This window comes from Miniopterus schreibersii (assembly GCF_964146895.1).
Source record: "Miniopterus schreibersii genome assembly, chromosome: 2".
Taxonomy (NCBI): domain Eukaryota; kingdom Metazoa; phylum Chordata; class Mammalia; order Chiroptera; family Miniopteridae; genus Miniopterus; species Miniopterus schreibersii.
In genome coordinates this window covers 79,842,598-79,866,319 of record NC_138102.1, presented here as the reverse complement: position 1 = coordinate 79,866,319, position 23,722 = coordinate 79,842,598, and positions in this window count along the sequence as shown.

The following is a 23,722-nucleotide window of genomic DNA, read 5'->3' as shown; positions in this document are numbered from 1 at the left end:
ATATATAAGCCCCTGAACAAAGGATTTTCATCTCTTGCCTCTCTTGCACAGTGGGCTCCGGGCTCTCTTGTTATGGGGGTGTGCTCCCTTTGCGCTCCCCTGCATTTGCCCACATGACCCACAGTCCATCAGTCCATTGTGTGTGGGGTCCACATGGCTGTGGACCTGATGCTCTGTCAGACCCAACTCCACTTACTGAAGCCCCAGCTGCACCTCTTCCAGGACTGGATTAAGGGAAATTGGACTTTTGAAACCTTGGGATATAATTCCACACAAAAGAAACTCTCTGCCACATCTTATTCTCCTGTGGGGTCCTCCAGGAATTCTTATTCCAGCAGAACCCCAAGAACCCCATTCCCAGTAGCAAAGGAGAAGGGCAGTCCATGCAATTCTCTGAAAACAGTATCAGTACTTATGTTTAAGTAACCCATACTTTACTTAATAATGGCCCCAAATTTTTTGCATAACTTTTATTACAGTGTATTGTTATACTAGTTCTATTTTATTATTACTTGTTAGCCTCTTACTATACCTAATTTATAAATTAACCTTTATCATAAGTATGTATGCATGCATGCATAGGAATAAACAGTATATCTATACAGGGTTTGGCATTTTTAAAGCACTTTCACATATGTTTAATCATCCTATTTTACAGGTGAGAAGATTGAGACTTCAAGATGTGGTTTGCCCCCTCCCCCCAAAAAAAAACATAGAGCTGAAGTATAAAATCTATACTGGAAAACTATTCCTTATGACATTGTGGCCTCTTCTTTTATATGTCCCACTGGCCCTAACCAGTGTGTATCAGTTGGTTGGGTGTTGTCCCACGTACCAAAGAGGTGACCACTTCGATTCCCAATCAGGGCACATGCTCAGGTTTCAGGTTGGATCCCCATTATGGACACAGGCACGAGGCAGCAAGCAGCTCATTGATGTTTCTCTCTTCCTCTCCTTCTCTGAAAAATCATTAAAAACATACAAAAAAGTATGTTCCACCAGATAGCACACCCTTCTCTTTTTCACTTTAAGTATTTTCCCTTTTTCTTTTGGGCAGAGTTACCTCATTTATTACTGATACTAACTAAGGAAGACTTATCAGTAATTTGAGACTTGATTACTTATACTATATTTTTTTTAATTTTAGGAAAACAAAAATATATTCTTTAAAGATCAATACTTTAGTGTGAAAATACGTAATGTTCACAGAAAAGAGACTTGTTTCTTTTAAGGTATATGGTGAGCAAAGTCTGGAGTGGATTGTTAAGCTCCTGACAACCTTTAGACCACTTGTTAGGTACTCACTTTTGTAATGTCCTCTACTACACTTTTTGCAGTTATATTGATTATAAGAATATAAATATCAATTAATAACCAAAAAGTTTTAATAAGTATATGTGTAGGTGTATATATAGAAACACACACATATACATATTCACAAACATACATTTATATACTATAAAAATACAAATGCATTGAAAAGAATGATAAAACTCTAAGTTAATCTGGTTATTTTTGCTGTTTTAGACAAATGTTTGCTTTTTATTGTGCTTGTATGGCTAATTTCTTTTATACTTTAGAGTGCCATTTCTATGGTTTCCTGCTCAGCATAATAATTTCCATCAATATGAATTTATTCTGATTGCTATCTGCAAGGCTCTGTGATTTCAATTGTTTGAGGAACATGGTGCCATTCAGATAATGTTCAAAAATGAAAATATTCATGGTAGGAATGTCCACAAAACATATTCTCCACATTACACTGAAGAAAAAATAGACCCAGAAGTATGATCATAGTAAATTGGTATAGAAGAACCAAAACACTGTGGGGGTGGCACTAAAAGTTGAAATGAGGATGGTAAGATAGGGCTCTTGTTGAGTTCTTACAAATCAGTGGTATAAACTTGACTGCCTCTAACCCTGATATTCATGGAAAATCAAAACAACAGAGGATTTTTGGTCAAATTTTCAGATTTTACTTGGAACATTTTTAGTACTCCCTGATTTTTACTATTAGAATGTCTACCTCTTGACACCCTTTGAGCCAAGTTATTTTTAAGCATCTGCACAGATTTTTGCTTCAGTGACCTTCAGGACTCCTGATTTCTGGATGTCAAAACATACTGTCAACTGTTTAAATCATAGATAGGGGGCAAAGTTGGTTCAATTACTAGGGGAGATTGAGTCTCTAGGAGTTGCTGTAGCTAAAAAGACAAAGAGTGAAGGAGAGAAGATTAAGAAGACTGGACTTTTGGTGTCTGTCTCCATAAGACCAGCTCCTGAGCAGGTGACTCCTCTGGAGTTGAGGCAAAACATCTGAGGGATTGTGAGGGCAATTCCTAATGAGTCAGTCTCTTCTCTTTTTTGTTGTTTGTCTATGAATAAAATAAAGCAAATTTTCTCAACTTCGGCACTATTTGCATTTGGGACCAGATCATTCTTTGTTGTGCCGGTGCTGTCCTGTGCATTATACAATTTTTAGCAGCATCCCTGGCCTCTACCCACTAGATGTCAGTAGTACCCCCTAGTTGTGATAATTAAAAATGTCTCCAGACATAGCCATATGTCCACTGGGGTAAGTGTGCAGAGCAAAATCGCTTCTGGCACAGAACCACTGATATAGAATGTTGTTGGATGTACTCATTCATTAAGACCAATTTTTCTAAATTACTGGCTCCTAAAAATTGCTCCTCTTGCCTTAAAAAAGGAACTGATAAAACTTTACAATTATATGGCCTCTAACATGTAGTGCACTTCTTTTAGTGTTGAATTTTTTCTATATAACAGTAGTGATCACCTTAAGACAACTCATTTTTTTGAAGAATTGGTTTGTAGATTATCACAGAATTCTTATTCTCATTATTTTTATTTTGCCTTTCTTCCCCTGTACCCCAATTCTTCCAGAACCTCCTTAAAAAGTCAAAGGAAGGGAGGCAGCTATTGCCTCTGTAAGGTTGAAGATGTGATATTGCATTTTGCTAGATTTAAGAGAAAATATGAAAAATTACATGAGGAGTTATAATGTTAGACTAAGTTCTAACTAAAAAAAAGAGGAGATAGGTGATTTGTAATATTAGACAATTTGGAAGGGACTGTCTTCTTTATATTTATTCTGGAGAAGAATGCATTCTGGAACTTAGATATGTACCCTAGACTTTGGGCTGCTTAAGTAGACCTCTGCAATTTTAGAGACAGATGAAGTTACAGAGAGTGGCCCCTGTATGGAATACGGCTGTGGAGGGAAAGAGAGAAGGTTTTACCTCCCATTCAAGAATAAGACAGAAACCATCTAAAGAACCAATGTGAAATTACTGAAAAAACAGAACCCCCAAACCTGATTTTAGATTCTTCTTTATCTTATACCTTACCCCTTAACCTTTTATGTTGTTTATGCAATTTATTGAAAACACTGAATGTAAGCTCTTAATATTATGAAGATTATGCCTAGTTTTTTGAGATAAGATAGACAGGATTGAATTTTTTTATAGAAATCTTCTAAAGGAATAATCCAGCCTAATCCTTTCAGTCTTACAATTGTGATTTGGGCCCCAAAGTTACTAGTAATAAAGAGTATTCTTTGGTTGTAGTCCTCCATGTATGTATTTCTCTTGGGCAATGAGAAAAATAAGTGACTGGATTTGGATATTCTTGGTATCTTTTGCACTTTTTAATGTCATCTGTTAATATAGTTTTATCTTGTTCCTTAGTTGAATCTTTTTTGCACAAATAGCAATAAAGACTTTTCGAGAAGTCTGTATGTATCTTCTTCTTTCCTATATGCTTTTCACACCTGTGAAGCCTTTAGTAATACTAGGTTTTGAAACATACTTGAAAGTGAAAATACTTAATCTTCTACTTGAGCAAAATCTCTCTATACTTATGAAGATTTTATAAACCCAACATATTTTAAGTGAGTGTGTTCATTTCATCCCATCAACATCCTAACTCAAATCACCAAGAAATTCTGAGTTTAGAGTATGTATTTTACAGAATAATATTCACAATTTGACTCTAGATGACAAATTTCAAAGGAAGGACTTTAATTCTCTTACATACTTTGGTTCTCTTACATACTTTGGTAATGTCCAAGGGCTTGGATCTTGTTTGTCCCCAATAGATATTGAAAAGAGATAAAAATACAACCAGAATAGATTCTTATAGTAACTCTATATGCATAGAACTTTTAAAAAACTTTATGATATATCATATATAGCATGGGTACATGAAAAGGTATTTTGAAGTTTCAGGAGGTTTCTCCCTCTAATTGTAACGTAGTACATGTACTTTCTTTAATGACCTTTATTTTAAAAGATAAAAGTTTTGAAATATTTTATTCCTTTCTAACCTTCAAAATCCCTAGGTCAGTACATAACTGGTCTCCAGTATGAGCTTGATACTACAGTCTCTGAAAACAGAACAGTGTGTGCTTGCAAATACTCTGATTCAAGTGCTTACATCGCTCATAACTCCTTTTGAGAAATTGAAAGTCTTCCATGCCAGGGACCAAAGGTTAATGGAAAAAGAATTGAATATCTTTTAATATTTTAACCACATAAATTACCCTTCAAGACAGGCTACAAAATTTTTCTAGGCCAATCTAAAATGAACATGCAGGACCTCTTTTACAAAAATTATTAAGAATTTCAGGGCAGTGATAGCAATCATCAAACTAAGTTAAGGATTCTTAAGAATGGCAATTTTCAAAAGAGACATTTTTTTCCTTCTAGTTATCTAAGTCTCTCTTTCTGTTCAGCTGGGTACTTTGTAACTCAGTGAATGTCTTTAGTTGTTCAAAACAGGCCAGGGTTATTAATTCCATGGCTCATTTTGTAGTAAAAAGAAAACATGTGACTTTTGAATAATATCATTAACCTGCAAAATACTTTTGATCCAAGCTGCATTTCATTAAATTTATACAGCATCAGTTCTAAGAAACACCATTGTTTTATGTACCATTAAGAAAGAAAAGATGCTGCCAATAAATATGATGCATCATCCATTGTAAAATGAACTATAAATCCAGAGACAGTAAACTGAAAGATCTTAGAATTGATGAAATTGTGGATCTCAATAGAGAGGTCTTGCAACACTGAGCTAACTACCATTAGACCCTATCAAATAATGTTGAAAGGCTCTTTCGTTTGTAGAAATGAGGCATGGAGGACTAAGGAGATGTGCTAAGGTTGCATGTGTCTCATTAGGGGTGGAGTAATAAGGGAGACTACTGGTGCTGAACCTAATGCTTTCCTTCCACAGCTCAGCTGCTTTTCTCTTCAATAGAATCTTTTACTGGATGAGAGAAAGTCAGTTGTAAGGAAAGAAGAAAGTGACAAAAACTAAATGAGAAAAGGATAAATATGTGCATAAATGTTAATATATTTTTTACTATGTATAGTACAAAATACTATATATTATTACATATAGTAAATATACTGGTGTGTATATATGGTATATATAGCATATATACACATATGTATATGTTTTAATATATATATATGTATTTTAAATGACATGATTTGGGAAGCAATTTTTTGTGTGAAGTTTAATCAATTTATGCCTCATTTTTAATTAGTTTCAACCTGTTGATTATATATATATATATATATTTTTTTCTAGGCTGTTGATTTATGTATGCATATACATATGCAATATATCTTTTTTGGGTGAGTGGTGGTGTGTATAAACATCATAACAGTTTAATGTAAGCCACCAATAAACATCATAAAAGTGTAATGTAAGCTACAGGGTCAATTAGAATAGGTAAGGATTGTCATCTTTGTGTTTAAAGTGTTGAATGTGAGCAATCTGGAATTGCAAAATAACGTCTATGAAATTGTAGGGGAACTCAGAGATGCAATACGGCTCCAGCAGCAAAGGCTTTTGGGAAATATTGGACTCTTTAATTCTCTGTGACTGCTTAACTGTCTGTAGCCTCAGGCTTAGCTGACTACTCAGAAAGCTGGAATGCCACCCAAAGATAAGTGTTATGCCTCCAGGAAGGAGGTTAATGAGTGTATAGAGTATGATAACAGCCTGATGCTATCTGTTAATTTAAGAATGCATTGTTCTTTCTGGTGGTCTACCGGACTACTGACCTACCTTATGGTTTTACTATTAACCCTCTATAAAAAAGAAACCCTGTCCCTGGTTGGGTGTGGGTTCTTCCCTGCCAGCCACTACTAGAAGCAGCTGCTCTGCCCATGTGTATAAGTTTCTCCTAGTAAAGCTCTTATGAATTTGAATAAGGTTACTAGTCAGTTCTTTGGAATTGATCCTGAATTTAACTTTTGGGGCTTTTCCCCAACAGAGATATTTATCAGCAATCATTTCTTCCTCATTAGCATCCATCTTATCAACACACACACACACACACACACACACACACACACACACACACACACACACCATCTTCTGCCCACATACCATCTTCTTCAGCCTCTATTTCAATCTTATACTATCATAAAGTTCATTGTGTGAATGAAAGACAAACTATATTAAGATTTCCATTTATGGCCTGGCCGGGCGTGGCTCAGCAGTTGAGCATCGACCTAGGATCCAGGCCATCAGGGTTCGATTCCCTGTCAGGGCACATGCCCAGGTTGCGGGCTGCAGCCAATCAATGACTCTCATCATTGATGTTTCTATCTCTCTCCATTTCCTTTCCTCTCTCTGAAATCAATAAAGATATATTAAAAAAAAGAAAAAAAAAGATTTCCATTTATGTTGTTCTCCCTAAGAGATGGCTGTTACTTAGGAGAACAAAATCTCAGGGATGTGCTGTATTTCTCATCACAACTCCATCTTGCTCTGGGAGAAGGAGGGTCAACACTGGTCTGAAATGTGGAACCATGGGAATTTTTTTTTTCATACACTGGATTCCCTGGGTGAAGAAGCTGTCTTTGAGGGGGGCAGCTTGGCCAGGTGGCTCAGATGCCTCTGGAATTCCAGGGTACAATGGCAAAAGGGCACTGTGGGCTGTGCCTGCATGCCAACAACTACAGTTCAAATATCCTATATGAGGTGCCAGTGCCAAACAAAAGCTAATATGCAAGTTGATCCTTTGGAAGAGAAGAGGTAAAAGGAAACAGATTTGGAGAAAAGCTGTTGGCACTGTGGCTGTAAGAGCCATATAGCCAAAGACAAATTCAAGTTACAGTCTTCCAAAGACATTCTTTCCCAGCCTGAAAGCCACACTTGGTAGAAATTTGCAAATGCCTTAGACAAGCAGTGGACTTAATCAGATAAAGGCAGGGAAAATTAAGTGAGGAATGTGTTAGAAAATAAATTTTAGTTTTTAGCTTTCTCCCCCTTTTCTTTTTCATTTTGTTTTTCTTTTGGTTCATAGTTGGAGAGGAGGAAAAAAGGCATCCATTCTATTATACTTTAATTTTCATCTTGTAGCTGTCACCTGATTGTCATTGGTACCAGGAATCCCCAGTTTGGGGTGCAATAAAGAAGGAAACATGTTATTCAGTGCAAACTTCTCAATTGTGATACAGCGTGATTGTGAGGAGGCCCTGGGATGAAGTGCCTCTCAGGCTAGAGAGCTCTGCTCTGCTCTACTCCACCTGCTCTAGGCCTTCCTGCCCTGTGCCAGTTGGCCCCTGGGGAGATGTCTTTGGCGTTCCAGCTCCTGTGAGAAGCAGTCTATAGTCTTTGGTGGAAGGGAAAGTGCACTCTCCAAGCTAGAGGAGAGCTGTTTTTTAAATCTTATTATTATTTATTTATTTATTTTATATCTTTATTGATTTCAAAGAGAGAAAGGGAGAGAGAGAGAGAGAGAAACATCAATGATGAGAGAGTCATTGACCAGCTGCTTCCTGCAGGTCCCCTACTGGGGATCAAGCCTGCAACACACGGGTGTGCCCTGACTGGGAATGGCACTGTGGTCTCCTGGATCATAGGTGGATATTCAACCGGTGAGCTATGCCTTGCCAGGCCAGCCAGATGTTTTTTAAGACAGACAGAAGTTCCTGCCCCTGATACCTGATTGGCCCATCTTTATGCAAATGAAGATTCCAAATCCCCAGTCTGATTGGTCCAAAAAGCACTGTCCTGATTGGTCTCAGTAGAGCTGCTCTGATTGGTTAGCGAAGAAACTGATTGACATATAGCTGCACAGCTCTAATTGGATGGAGAAAGCCTCAGTCTTATTGGTTGAAATTGGGTTCCAGGAACTCCTTTATAAGGGCTGGCTCAGGTGGCAGAAACACAGTGCAGGCAAGCAGTTCAGTGCAGGCTTCTCCCTGAAATGCTGTTTATGTGAATTGGCCCCTGTGTACAAATGGCTGCTAGGCCCTGTTGTTTTTCTGGTGTTTTTTTTTTTTTTTTTTTTTTTTTAAATGAGTCTAGTTAGCCACCAGGAGCTCTTCTTAGTAGGTATTTTATTTCTTAGGTTCCACACAGCTCGTTATCTTAATCAGAATGTCACAGTTAAGTGCATTAAGTTTTGAGGAAAATTCTAGCTGGTTCTTTCAACTATTGATGAGCTGTGGCTAATCGTCGCAATTAAAATTTTCTGTCATGACCTGAAAGGAACTTTACGTGTTTGATTGGCAGGAAGGTTAAATAAAGAAATAGCATTTATAAATGACCATATTCTTTCTTGGCTCTTGGGGATCTGGGATAAAAGAAGGAGGTCAGTGATCATGAAACAGTAATCACCCAAGACCAATTAAAAGTTTATCTGAACCCAAAAAGGGTTCCAGCGTAATAGTGTGCATTGAAGGAGAGGCTGACCAAGGCTCTGGAATACAGCATCTTCTAGTGAGAAAGGTGGAAGAACCTGATCTGCAAAGGGAATGTTCCCATGGAGAATACAAACAGACATTGTGAGCTGCTTGTTGTATTGTTAGTCACTGGGGCTCCATGGAGAACTTGGAATGTTGAATGAAAGGAGCTGACTTCCTGTGTGAGAAGTAGCTAAACAAGGACTGGAAGTTTGCGTCACTACTTACCTCTAGTTTGGTGCTTTATACCCAACCCCTCTCCATTTTCAGACTTCCCATTTGTGAAATAAAATAAACTCTAATTTACCACCTAAGGTGTCTTTGTAGCACAATGTATTAAAAATGTTTGGAAGGAACAAATGGAGTAGTCAAGGATTCTCGGCCACAGTTAAGATCAGTTAGGTGGAGAATTAAAGTCCATGATGCTTGAAATGAAAGAATGCAAAACCCCAGGCCACTAATGTCCTGACCCTAAAGAAATGAAGAAAATATAAAAAAGAAAGAAAACTGAAAACTGTGAAAGAAGAGTCCAAGGGGCATCATTTGCTTCAGTGGTGAGATATGATCAACGTGGTATCTGAAAATATCCCTACAGATCAATGCCAGGCATGCACTGAGAACCTTGAGGGATGGCAGTAAGTTTATAAATTATAAAACTTACAAGGTTAAACAGCTACAATTGTAGGTGGCAATGGTAATCGAGAGAAACAAAAGAAATTTGTAAGTTTGTAAACATAATCAGAGAAGAGGAAAAGAAGCAAAAAGGGTAAAGGAAGTGGAATATATGGAATATATACAAATTCAATAGAATAGCTTGCATGCGCGCGGGCGCGCACACACACACACACATACCTAGTTTATTTAGAGTAACAAAAAAGAACTAAAGTAAAACAAAAAAGCCTCTACTCTTCCCTTCCCAACAGAATAGATTTTTTGAATTAAACAGACAGTTACTCCAAAATGGTTCTCTGGTTGCTTTTGGTCTTAGAATACACAGGATGAGATTCTGGAGAGGACCAAGTAAAACAAAATTAGTCATGGATCAGAACCATCTAATTTGTCTGCAATGAAAAGCAGAACAAAGCAGATGTTTCTTCCCTCTGAAGTCATAGACATGGAAGCAAGATGGTTGTATTGGGGAATTAAGCAGGATGGGAGAGGGGCAGATGGCTCCCATGTTCTTTTCGGCTCTCTGGTAGAGTTGACAGCAGACTGTGCAAAAGTAGACTGTGCCAAACAGAGCAAAGGGATCAATACTGCCTTCCTCTGCCAATGGTAGTACCCACATTCCTAATGCTGAGATATGGCACAGGGGAACAAAGCATAATAAGTTACTGATTTAGAAACCAACCCAGGTCAAACCTTATTTTTCAGGCAATATGAATGAAAAATAAGCTTTCAGGATCAAGGCTGATGATTGACACATTCATTCTTTTCACTTCAGCATATGATTAGATAGTCAAGGCAAAGGCAAATGAAATCTAAGTCACTAGCATCCTGGTTATATATCAGGAAATGCCTCTCATACCATGATCATCTTCCACGGAATTTCAAAACTGTGGTGCTTCTTAGTCACACTTGAATAATTTGTTGCTTCCAGGAAGGCATAAGTCTCATTCGAACTAAGCATACATTGGATATTGAAAATATTTCTTTGAAACTGAAGAGGAAAGTTGCAGCGGAAAGTAAAATAGCACCCCCCCCCCCCCACTTCCTGCCCCTGTGCCTTTTCTACACTGATAATATCACATTCCTAAGTAAGCACAGCAGGTAGACACATCCTGTGAAGATGGGCAAATTCTTCCATATTGTCCTGGCTTGATTGCAGTCTTACCTCAGATGAAAGTGAAAAACAGGGGGAGGAAGTGGGGTAAGTGGAGAGAGCCCTGTCTAAACAACTGGGGATGCTCACGGTCTAATTCTCCTCAGGGATGGATCACTCTTAAATCAAGACCTTAGGCAGTAGGCCCTGAAAAAGTAGTTTCTGGACATATCTTAGTACCTTATACCAAAAGCTCATATCTTCCATGACATATGGACATTTTAAGGCCTGCAAATTAATATGGTAGTCAATAAAAGGGCTGTCTTGTTAGCTCAGAGTGGCAAATGGAAAATTCTGGGGGAGTTTTCAAGGTCCTCACATTAAAGGAGATGGGGACACATTGTTTTTTATTAGTTTGGAAAAAAAAAGAACCAATATCATTTCCTGGGAAAACGGCGTTAACCTCATAATTGGTACTCCCTTTATTCCTTAACCACCCCTGCTTTGCCCTTCTGTTTTTCTATGAAATATAAATGAATACAACTTTCCCTGGAAGTGAGCCCTAAGACTGAATTTTATGCTGCTTATTTGAAATAATTTAAAACAAATATTTTTGTGAGCTTTGGATCCTCAAATTGGGAGAAATGCTTATAAACAGAAACTAACATGGTTGATGACATAGTTAGCTAAAAAACATAAGCCTTCCTTCAACCTGGCCCCTGAAATAGTATTTATAAATGATGAATTTGTGTGTAAAGGAACAATTTCCTGTAAATCAATGTACCTTACTTTAGATTTCAGTTTAATACTTAAACCCTGTCCTTGGAAAACAAATGGCATACAAATCACTTATGATCTTCATAGGAAAAAGCCAGATGTTGTTTGGGTGATTTATCTAGACTTTTAATACTTTCTCACTGGATACCTATATTTCTCGATAAAGTTCCAATTAAAATAACACAGCAGAATAAGTCTGGAATACCTGTGTTGATAACAAATGAACACAGACTTATTCTTTGGGTCTTTTCATGTAAGATGCACCTTAATAAACAAATAACAAATGCTTTTAATGATACCATTGTCATGAAATGGCTTTTGGTTTTCCAGTTTCAGACCATCTCAGAGCTATTTCAGTTATTAAAGAGAAGAAAAATAAACAAGGACCGCTCACCATGATTGAAGACAAGCATGATGGAGCCAATCCACAAAAAAATCATTTTTGAATTACCATGCTATCCCATACTATCCCAGGCAAGCAGCTGAAGCTAGTCTCACATTTTAGTGGTGTGAGAATAGCAGACATTTGGGGAGTATTTGTAAACTGTTGTATGATTCTGCTTGTCTGTTAAAAGAGAACATAGCAAAAACATTCTCTTATATAATGGGTACTTTTCCATTCAGAAGTCAAATTCCTCACTCTAGCAAATTTAGGCATTAGGGAAGTACATTGTTGTTTCATGCCACTCAGGAATCTTTGCATCAATTGAGAGAAAGGTGATTGCACCAAAGAGCATTTTGACTTCAGAGCATCCTAGAAGGTGAAGTTTTTTGAATAGTTCCTGGAGGGGTGAAGAACTGTAGGGATCATAGAATCAGTTTAGGGAGGCCCCAAATGAAGTTTAGTGGTGCTTTACATTTGTTAGGAGAACACAAGACAAGGTCAGCAATGAAATGCAGAGAGGTATTCCTCAACTCCTGGTTTCCATCTTTCAAAAGCTTTGGCTCATGGGTCTTTTCCTGAGAATTTTCAATGCTCAAAAACACCTTTCTTCTGTAATGTAAATAGGATGACAACTTGGGCTAAGGTTTTGAGACTGGTTTCTATGATATCAGATCCCAGCCAATAGGTCTTGTTCCATGACTATTTATGTGTAATTTGGCAAGTAATTTATTCAGTCCTCATTTTTGCCTGCAATAAAGTGATGACAATATTTTCTACCCCAAATAACCTGAAAAGGGTCTTGTAAAAACAAATATGGACATTTATATAAATTATTTTTTCTCCTTGTGTTAAAATAAATAAACACAAGATACTTTATAGGGTTATTATTTTTATTTTCAGTAACATGGATCCCAAAATAAGCATGATTGTAGTATCTTATATTGCTATAATGCTCTATAGTTTATAAAGAGTTTTTCACATGAACTAACTCATTTGATATTTGTGAAAATACTAGAAGACAAACTAGGTAGATCTTATTTTTCCATTTCATAAATAAAGGAATGAAGAACCAGAAAAGTTCAATGATTTACTTTAGATCACACAGTCCTGAAAAAAGGACTTAAAAATCCCTGGTTTATGATAATTGTCAGTCTTTCACTCTTCTTGGGCACCAGAGTTTTATTAGGTCACTAAATTTGTCTGTACTTCTAAGCCAAGTTGCTTAAAATCCCAATATTCTGATTTTTCAAGTGTTGCAATTTTAGTGTAGAAATAAAACCGTGACCAGTCTGCTGGGTTGTGAGTAAAGGTATGAAAGACTTGACAGCATGGTAAAACTCAACCTTGATGTCTCATAAACAAACTGATTTAATAGGTAGGAGATTTTTAACTCCAAGTTTACAATAGAAATAAGTAGTAATATCCAACTATTTATTCTGTGCAGAACTTATTGAATTTTTTTCTATAGCTTACCCTTTAATAATTCTTCAGAGTCTTTTTGTAGAGTAAGTTCCCACTCCCCTGGCCTTAATTTTTGGTCTCAGGGTAGACCTCTCATAAAACGAGGCCACTCAGAATCTTTTCCCTTAGAGTAATGGGCCCTTAATGGGTACATTTCTGGGGCAATGGTTCTCATCACAGGCATTCCAGAGCAGAAGACACACACACACACACACACACACAAAGAGAGAGAGAGATCTGAAGTGGAAAAGAGATGAGAATCGGAGGGAGTCCTGACAGATTTCCAAATCCTAGTTCCAGTGCCTTCCTAAGGACTTGTGAAATCCCTGCACTTTGATTCTGAAGCTTTACTAATATATGAATGTGGGTTCAATGTGCATAAGATAACCTTTCAATCCAACTGAAACAATTGTTCAAAGTAATTGCCTTCTCAGAGCATTTTACTTTCAGCTCTTTAATCCATGCCATGTGTCATAAACACAGTGAAGCACTGATGTAATTATGTGAACAACAGTGGAAATTAAAAGGAGGAAATGTGGTCTGGTGGTTAAATTGGTAGACTAAATGTCAGGAGTTTTGTTTCTGTTTTTGATGTGACTCTAGGGACATTCTCAGTCCTTGGCTCTCTGCTGTCAGCCCTGAGTTAAAAAGAATAAGTCTGTCTCCTGCTTAGATGAACATAGTCTTTGTTATTTTGGAACCTCTTGGATGGTAGAAGATGCTCTTGCAAATGGATAAATCTTAAAGCCCATGCAAAGTGAAGGGCTAATTTCACAGTTGGCCCATACTTCCTTATTCACAAAACAGAGGACAGTATAAATCATGCTTGATGAGGCCAGTTTCAATTATGGGAATCGGAGCCAACCTACTTTTTATCATGTGATGTAATTGCCAACTCAACACAGAAAAAGACTTGTGGAACTGACAGATTTCTGGGGCAATGTGAAAAGAAGCAAGTGTTCTCTTTAAATGCTGCCCTCTTGCTTCCATAGAACAATTATTTGTCTTTCAAAACCAGTATAAAATCCTTTATGTTTCCTATTAGGATTTTTTGATTTGCTTAGAAAAATCATAACATGTTCTTACTTACAGATGACATAATTGTCTGTGTAGAAAATCCCCCAAAATAGTACTTAGCTATCTTGTTAGACAAAAATAAAATATGTACAGGATCTGTATACTAAAAGTTATAAAATGCTGATAAAAGAGATCAAAGAATACCTAAATAAATGGAGAAACATACTGTGCACATTGATGGGAAAATCCAATATGGTAAACATATCAATTCTCCCTAAATTGATCTATAGGTTTAAAGTTATTTCTAAAGTTTAAAGTTATAAAAATACTAACAAAACATAGACAACCTTATCCTAAAATTTATATATAATAGCTAAAATAATCTTGATAAAAAAGAAAAAAGAGAGAAGAATCACTCTACTTGCTCTTGAGGCTCACTGCAGAGCTCCAGTAATCAAGACAGTGGGGTATTGGCAGAGGGATAGGTGTGTACATCAATGAAACAGAATAGAGAACTCAGACATAGACCCACACAAATGTGCTGCTTTGATTTTTTGAGAAAAACGCAAAATCAATTCAGTGAATAATCTTTTCAATTAATGTTGGTGGAGCAATAGGGACATCTATAAGTAAAAACAACAACAAACAAAAAAGAACCCCTCAACCTACACCTCAAGTATTATATGCATTATATAAAAATTAATTCAAAATAGGTCACTGACTTAAAAACAAAATGTGAAAATATAAAACTTTTAGGGGAAAAAAAAACTTAGAAGAAAATCTTCGGAATCTAAAGCGAGGCAGAAAGTTCTTAGACATAATTTCAAAAGCATGATCCACAAAAGGAAAAACTGATAAAATGGACTTCATTAAAATTTAAAAGTTTTACTATTCAAAAGACCCTGCTAACAGGATGAAAAAACGTCACAGAGTAGGAAAGAAGCCACATATTGACAAAGAACTAGTATCTAAACTATATACAGTTACCTTAAAACTCAATGGTAGGAAACAACAACAAATAATCCAATTAGAAAATAAGCAAAAGACATGAACAGACATTTCACTCTAGGGGATTTTCATACAAATACATATATGAAAAGATGCTCAGCATAATAGCTATTAGGGACATGAAAGTTAAAACCCAAATGAGATATTACCTACATCTATCATAATGGCTACAATTAAAAAAGAAAAAGAAATGGTGACAATACCAAATGTTGGAGATGAAGCTGAGTCACTCATACATTGCTAATGGGAATTTAAAATGATACAGCCACTCTGGAAAATAGTTTGGCAGTTTCTTATAAAATGAAATATTCAATTACCATATGATCCAATAATTTCAGTTTTTTGGCATTTATCTCAGATAGATGAAAATTTATGCTCATACCATAAGACATACTTGAATGTTTATAGCAGCTTTATTTGTAATAGCTCCAAAGTAGAAACAACCCAAATATTCTTCAATGGGTAAATGGTTAAATTGCAGTACATCCATGCCATGGAATACTATTAAGCAATAAAAAGGAATACACTGTTAATTCACACAACAACTTGGATAAATCTCAAGGGAATTATGCTGAAGGTAAAAAAACAATATCCCAAAGGGTTATATACTGTATTCATTTTCTGTTGCTCCTACGATGAATTACCACAAACCTGGTGGCTTAAACAACACAAATTTATTATCTTACAGTTCTGGATGTCAGAAATCTAAAATCAGCCTCTAAAGCTTTAAAAAGTCAAGATGTGAGCAGGGCTGTTTCCTTCTTAGAGACTCCCTGAGAAAATCATTTTCCTTGACTCTTTTAGCTTCTAGAGAATGCTGGCATTCCTTGGCTTGTGACCTCTTCCTGGTATCCCTCCAACCTCTGCCTCCATCACTGCATCCCTGCTTTTATAACTGTGCTCTCTAGTCTCACTCTTATCAGGACTTTTGTGATTATATTGACCCCATCCACATACTCCAGGATAATCTCCTCCTCTCAAGATCCTTAACATAATCAAATTTGCAAAATATTTTTACCACGTAGGGTAATGTATTCACAACTTCAAGGGATTAGGATGTGAACATCCTTGGGAGGATGTTCAGCCTATCAAACAGACTGCTTATTCAATTTACATAATATTGTTGAAATGTCAACATTATAGAACTGGAGAACAGAGTTGTGATTCCCAGGGTGAGGGAGAGTGGGTAAGTGTAGCAATAAAAGGGCAACACAAGGGACCCTTGTGGTGCTGAAACTGCTCTATGTCTTGACTGTGGTGGTGCATACACAAACCTACACACACACACACACACACACACACACAAATATAAATAAAACTGGACAAATTTGAACAAGGTAGGTGGATTGTGTCAATGTTAATATCTTGGTTGTAATACCTATGCTGTGGTTTTACAAAATCTTATTTATTATTAAGGGAAACTAGGTAAAAGGTACATGTAATCTCTTTATATTTCTTACAACTGCAAGTTAATCTATGATCATCTCAAAATAGTTTAAAAAACAAAACAAAAACTCAGAAAGTCATACTTATTATTATAGAAATATAATAATACCTTTGGTTGGATCCCAAACCCAGCTGGTCATCAGAATTATTTGAGGGAATTGTTGTAAGAATACAGGTTCCTTGACCCCGTCTCAGACGTAGGTGACTAGAATTTGATGGGATAAAGGCCAACAATCCCCTTCACTAAAAACTTTCCAGGTGGAGTTCTGAATAAGGTTAGGGAAAAATTTAGTAAGAATGGGAGAAACTTGGGATATTGGGTATAAAAAATTATCAGATTGACAATTCATGTCTGAATTAACTTACTAGAAAAATGGTGGTTTTGAGGTTCTCCCTAACAGGGGAGGAAGCTGTTGTTTGAAGGAGAACCCTAGCAAGGTAGAGGTAATAAGTGTGAATATAAAAAAAGGACACATTGATTGGAGATGCTCAGGGTGCTGCTCTGGATGTGCAATTTACCTATGTTACTATGCATGATTGTTTGAAGGCCTTAATTATAGCTGTGAGAGTCAGAGTGTGGTGGGAATTTTCATTTTAAGTTGCCAAATAGGTCAGAAAACTAAAATGGCCAGATATAAGAACTGCAGAAGAGAATAGATATAATGGCTTGACAAAGGTAACTTGAAGTTTTATGAGTGGAATTTTTTTTTAGAACACTTGGGTGGGAGCCAATAGAAATGTCTCTTAAAAGATAATGTGGTTGCCCGGTCAGCGTGATCCAAGAGATTGTGGTTCGATTCCAAATCAGGACACATGCCCAGGTTTTGGGCTTGGACCCCAGTGGGAGCTGTGCAGGAGGCAGCCGATCAATGACTCTCTCATCATTGATGTTTATATCTCTCTCTCTCTCCCTCTCCCTTCCTCTCTCTGAAATCAACAAAGTTATATTTTTTTTTTAAAAAAAGATAATGTGGTTCTGTTGTGCCTGTCTGACACAAATTGGTGTTGTATGAATAAAGTTGAAAAACCTATAATCTATGAGCTGACACTAATTCAATTCAATTAATTGAGAAATTATTAATTTGGAAACTTCCCCTAAAAATCAGAGCCTGTGTCCTATCCACAAAGTTAGTAAGAAACCTGATTGGGATAAATTAAGAAAAACAGGCAATTAAAATTAGATGAAAGGACAGTGTACCATGTTCCTACACAGGTTTGGGCATTGATAACCAGCAATACGCTAATTGCTACTTTCATGGTTGCTGCTCATTTCCTAATTCATCTTAGTACCAGAGAGGCCTAAGATCAAGGCAGCTGATATTTGAAACTTCACCAGAAAGCCCTGTGTGGTGGGATTATCTATCCTACTAGTCACCTTAGGCAGCATTTGCCCAATGTTTCTAAGGTTGGAGGGAATAGGTCGTATTATAGTAGCCCCCCTCCTGCTTATATCCCTCTATGTGGAAAGGCAGCAAGCTCTATCTAGAGATGCTCTCCTATTCCCACCAGATACTCATCATTTAGTGCAGAGACCCCCTTCTCTGGTATTATTTTCCTAGAACTGTGGCCTCTGCAAGTAGAGCTGTAATCACTGACCACATATGGAGAGAAATTAAGAATCCTGTCAGCAATATTTGTTAAGAAATTAAGTGACAGTAGGTAATACTCATTGTGGGAATTTAATGGATTCTGGACCATAATCTACTATAATGGACAAGCCTTAGGGTATGTAATATTTGCTAATGTTCTTTTTATTAATAAAATTTTCTTTAAATATGTTATAGCCAGAGATTTTGAGAAGGGAACTGTTACTAGTTTATTGGTCTAGTGAGAAAAATTGTGAAGGTGTTTGGTTAGGGACCAGTAGAAGTGCATGATTTTTGAAAGATAATCTTAAATCTATTGTGCATCTCAAATGGAATGGGAGCTTCATGGATGGTGGTGAGCAATCTACAGCCCATCAGCAGACCCAGTTAATACGTGACTGGTGAGGTGTCTCAGTTCTGCTTTCTGGCCCTCACAGGTTGGAGAGGATACAGTTTTCTCCCAGTGTATACTGGGCTTGGAAATTGGGCATTTTAGAGAGTGAGTGTCTCTGTGGTTAAGTATGATGCTCCTGGTTCCAGTCCTTGATATTGAATCCAAACTTTGTGGAAAGAGATTTGACTTATTTGGCAAGGATTATCTCACTCTCAGCTCCCTTGCTATTTCAAGCACTTTTCTATACCTGCTTAGTACCCTTATTTAAACAAAGTCACTGGTTTAAACCCTGTGTGGTGGGATTATCTATCCTACTACTCACCTTGGTCTGGCCCTGAAAGACTATAAGAATCCAGCATCTTGTGCCTTAAGGTCTAATCCTTAATAACCGGCAGTTTTTTAGTGTTTCTTCCTTTAACTCTCTGGCTCAGAGCCTCCAAATCTTGGGACATGCACTTTATTGTTCCCTGCACATTGGCACACCCATGTCATAATACACTCGAGTGGAATGCTGAACCATTAGTCAGCCAGCTGAAAGGGCTAAATAATTTAGGTATTACTGGATATGCCTACAATTTCCTACAGGTGAGTGATTCATACAATATGTACTTAAAATTCCAATACCATTGTGTTCAGGAACCTTAATAAACCTTTTGGGATTTAAGCCAACATTGCTCTTTCATACCTGCCCTTTCATATCAAAAAGATAAAGGCCAAGATTGTCCCTCTACAGTCTTATTGTTAGCTTTTCTTTCCATGGGTCAAGGACTTTCCCTTGGCCTAAGAAGCTCAACTCAATACCATCACCCCAGTCTCACTTTCCTGACCAACATTTGTACCAAGTCTCTTGGGTATGAGATAACATTTAATCAAATCAGTAAAAACTTGGCTGTGATCTGAAACACATGTGAATACAAGGATTGTGTCTCATCCACCTGGCCTTTAGACTATAGGATTAATGTGTTGAAATAAGGATGGAGATCCTGTGACAAAGATCAAATATACCATAAACACCATAATTTATTCCTCCCTGGAGACGTTTAATAGACCAGCTGGTTATTCTGTTGCTCTGGTGTTTTAATTCCATGTCAGTAACAGAGGCAGATAATTAAATGGGTTTTCAGTGACACCTCAAATCCCTAGCTAGTTCCCCACACCTAAGTCCATTTTGTAGTAAATGGCTGCTTTATATATCACCACAGTTGCCAGGAGCTACCTTTTACATGTCATTTCCTGATTATAGGTACTTGCATTCTGTATAGCTTTCCAAATGTTTTTTTCAGATTGTTGTAAATCCATTATAGAACAGCTCTGTGAGGGGTATAAAAACCACCTCTTTTGAAAGTATAGAATATCATCCTTTAGTGTGAAATGTTTCAAAAATGTGTAATAGCATGCACTTGAGGACACATGCTTTTGAAAATTGATCATGAAATTCCCTCTTGAACCTGTTACTCTAGCTTATAAGAGGTTCAAGATGGTGTCACCCATGTAAGACATGCAGTAGCGGACCAGAGGATGGACACCTAGGCAACAACGTGGCCCACCACACTGGACTACTTCCACATTGCTCCTTAGCCAAATATTTTGTGTGTCGGTTTGCTCCCTATGCCCTGATGCCCATGGCACTTTCCCACTCATCTTCTTCTCTTATATTATTTTATCTTCATTGTTGTCCATTTACCAATGTGAATTATAACACCTTAACCTCTGAAAGCCAGCTCCTTTCTACCATCAACACCTAATTCTAGTTCTTCTTCCTCATTCATTTATCAAACACTGATTGAGTGTGTATCAATAGACACGCGAGAGTTTGGGTAACCACTGGTGAATAAACAAGCATGCTCCCTGCCCTGTGGAGCCTACAGCCTATTGAGGAAGGCAGACAATTAACTGGAAAACAAACAAACAAACAAGACGTAAAGTATGAAAAACGAGAAGGAATGATAGGTAGAACTTACTTAGAGAGTGGTGACGTTTAAACTAAGACCTGAAGATTGAAAAGAAGTCAGGTGTCTTTTGACAGTGAGAGTGGGGACCAAGAGCCTGGCAGACCGAACAACATGTGATGTGATTTGATGTATATTTTTATTTTTTTAAATTTTTAAAAATATATCTTTATTGATTACAGAGAGAGGAAAGGAGAGGGAGAGAGAGAGATAGAAACATCAATGATGAGAGAGTCATTGATCAGCTGCAGCCCGCAACTGGGCATGTGCCCTGACCGGGAATCGAACCCTGATCGCCTGCATCCTAGGTCGACGCTCAACCACTGAGCCACTCCCGGCCGGGCTTGATGTATACTTTTAAAAGCTACATGTGAACAGCAGATGGGAGGACAGAAGATGAAGTGGAAAGACCAGTAGGTGACTGTAAAAGTAGTCTGAAGGGAAAGTGATGGATGAGAATGGTGGCGGTGTAAATGGAGAGAATTGACAATGTTGGATTGGCTATAAGGTGTGAAGAATGAGGAGGAGCCAAAAAATTGGTAATTCTCAACCGATTTAAGCCCCTACTTACTCTTTTAGCCTAGTACTCAGAAAAGATCAAAACATATTTGTTCCTTTTTTATTCTCTCCGAAGACTTAGCAATTCTATACACCACTAGTTTGTCAGTTACTGAGGTAATAAATATCCTGTGACATCTCTTTCACTGCTTTTTAATCAAAGATACTGGAACATATCATCTGATAAACACTAAAAACTGTACAATTTTCCATCCTAGGAAACAGCCTACATTGCTCTTTGAAGAGATAATTTTTTTCTGTGACAGCAAGGTCACAATAACTAAAAGGAAGTGTCAATTATAATGTCTCTTTTTTCAATTTTATCTGATATTATTTTCTTGATTAATTATGTACTTATGTTCTAAGGTGATGTTAATTTTGGTGCTTTTCCAAAGTTTCAAGGCATATTTCAGTCATGATCCCTACTCATGATTATAGACCAGAAAGTAAATGGCAGAATCGCGTTGGTGAGGAATAACGAGGCTGAGCTAGCACTGTGTCTGGAATGGATGGCCGCATTGCAAGGCTTCAGTCAAATATTGTCACAGCCTGGCTAGTTCACAAAGAGAAGCAGAGGAGCCTGTGCATGCCTGTTGGAGGCTGGGGAGATGGGGAAGGATATATAAGCTGTGAAAGGAGGAAGCTGAGTGAATATTGTTCCCCATCATCTGTGGGTCAGTTTGCTTAGCTAGAGATCGCAGGTCAGACTATATGCCTGTGGTTTCCTGCACAAGTACTGGAGATCTGAGAGCCAAAAGATGTCAGGTGGACTTGCAAATGGCTCAGCTAGAGTGTTCTGAGTAAGGTCTCAGAGACAAGTCTTGGGCCTGGAGATATTTGAGCAGGAAGATTTGGAAAAACCTTTTGTAACATGATGGTGACCTTAGGATGAGATGGTAAGTGGAAAAGTGTGGGAAAGTTCCAGCTATCAGTCATCAATATTAAGGGGAACTCTTTTAGTAAGAAATAGACTTCATAGAAATGCTTATATTGTAGGGATTTTCAACCTTTTCCATCTCATGGCACGCATAAACTAATTACTAAGATTCTGCGGCACACCAAAAAGTATTATATTTTTGCTGATATGACAAAAAATAGGTATAATTTTGATTCATTCACACCAGACGGTTATTGTTGTGTTGGCTATTGTTATTTTTTTATTTGACAATCTAAGGGAAAATATGTCAGTGGCCCTGAATAAATAGGTATTGCTTTTAAATTTTCCTGTGGCATACCAGTTGAAAATCACTGTTTTATTGTCTAAACATGCTCAAAAAGTTGTGAAATCACCCAGCCAGCGTGGCTCAGCAGCTGAGCATAGACCTATGATCCCGGAGATCGAGGTTTGATTCCCAGTCAGGGCACATGCCCGGGTTGTGGGCTTGACCCCCAGCAAGGGGAGTGCAGGAGGCAGTGATCAATGACTCTCATCATTGATGTTTCTATCCCTCTCTCCCTTTCCCTTCCCCTCTTTGAGGTCATAAAAATATATTTAAAAAAAAAATTGTGAAATCAACTTAGTATTATACATTTCCTGTACCTAAAAATAGCAAAAGAAACACAGGTTATTCAGTTTTTCCACTTTGGAAAAAGAAACACTGTATCAATTCAACCCATAATTTAAGCCTGTGATCACAGTCTTTCTATACCAGAGGAGTGGTCCGAATGAGTGGCTTTGCTGCTGGCCATTTCAGCCATTTAGAAAGAGCTAGTCTGGTCCCTGCTGTGGGGAAAAACCATGTCTAAACAACTGCAGCTGAATCAACTGGCTGAAAATTTTGGTGAACCCAATTAGCTGTGACATGGCTATTTGAGTAAACCACACAATTAGGACATAAGCTTTGGCTCTGCCACTCATCTAGAAATGACAAATGCTTAACCAATTACAGTGAGTGCATTTGCTGCCCTTGTTTAGTTCACCCAGGGGACACACATATGTTCTTTTATTTTTTAAGAACTAAAGTGAAAATAAATATTGCTAGTCAAAAAAGTACTAACTGAAAATGTGGAATGGGGAAAGAGCAAGGAGTCATTGCCTAGTGATGACAGCATGGAAAAGAAAAATTTTGAAACTAGGTACTTTCGCTTTTCAGTGACATGGGCTTGTTGTGCTTTCCCTTTCACAGAAATGCGCTGCTTTTTTTTTCAGTTCTGTGCTTAGCCTACTTGGTTCCTAAAGATATACACACTGGCTATCATTTCCCTCTACATATTAGAAAGAAAACAAAAGAGACCTTCCTGAGTCCGGTTTATAATGATAACACAGAGTTACAATAGTAAAATGATTTTTTGACAATTTATTTGTATGATTGTTTCTCTTGTTGTGTTGATGCATTTTAAACTAATACCACCCAAATATTCATTATAATAATTCAATCTATATTTCATTGCATTATTTAAAGGTGTTTTATGTTTTGTTTTGTTTTTTGACGTATATATTTTTTCTGGCAAAATAACCAAATGTTGATTACTTACATACTTTAAGTTACAAAAGGAAATGCTTTTTCTTCTCTCATCACCTCTGTATAAAGTGATAGTATCATGGCTACTCAGATAAGATTTTTGTTTGAGTAACTGTTTTCCTATCCAGATGAGTTTCCTGAATTGGCATTCCTCTTAAGTTTTTCACAGGATCCATCTAATCAAGGTG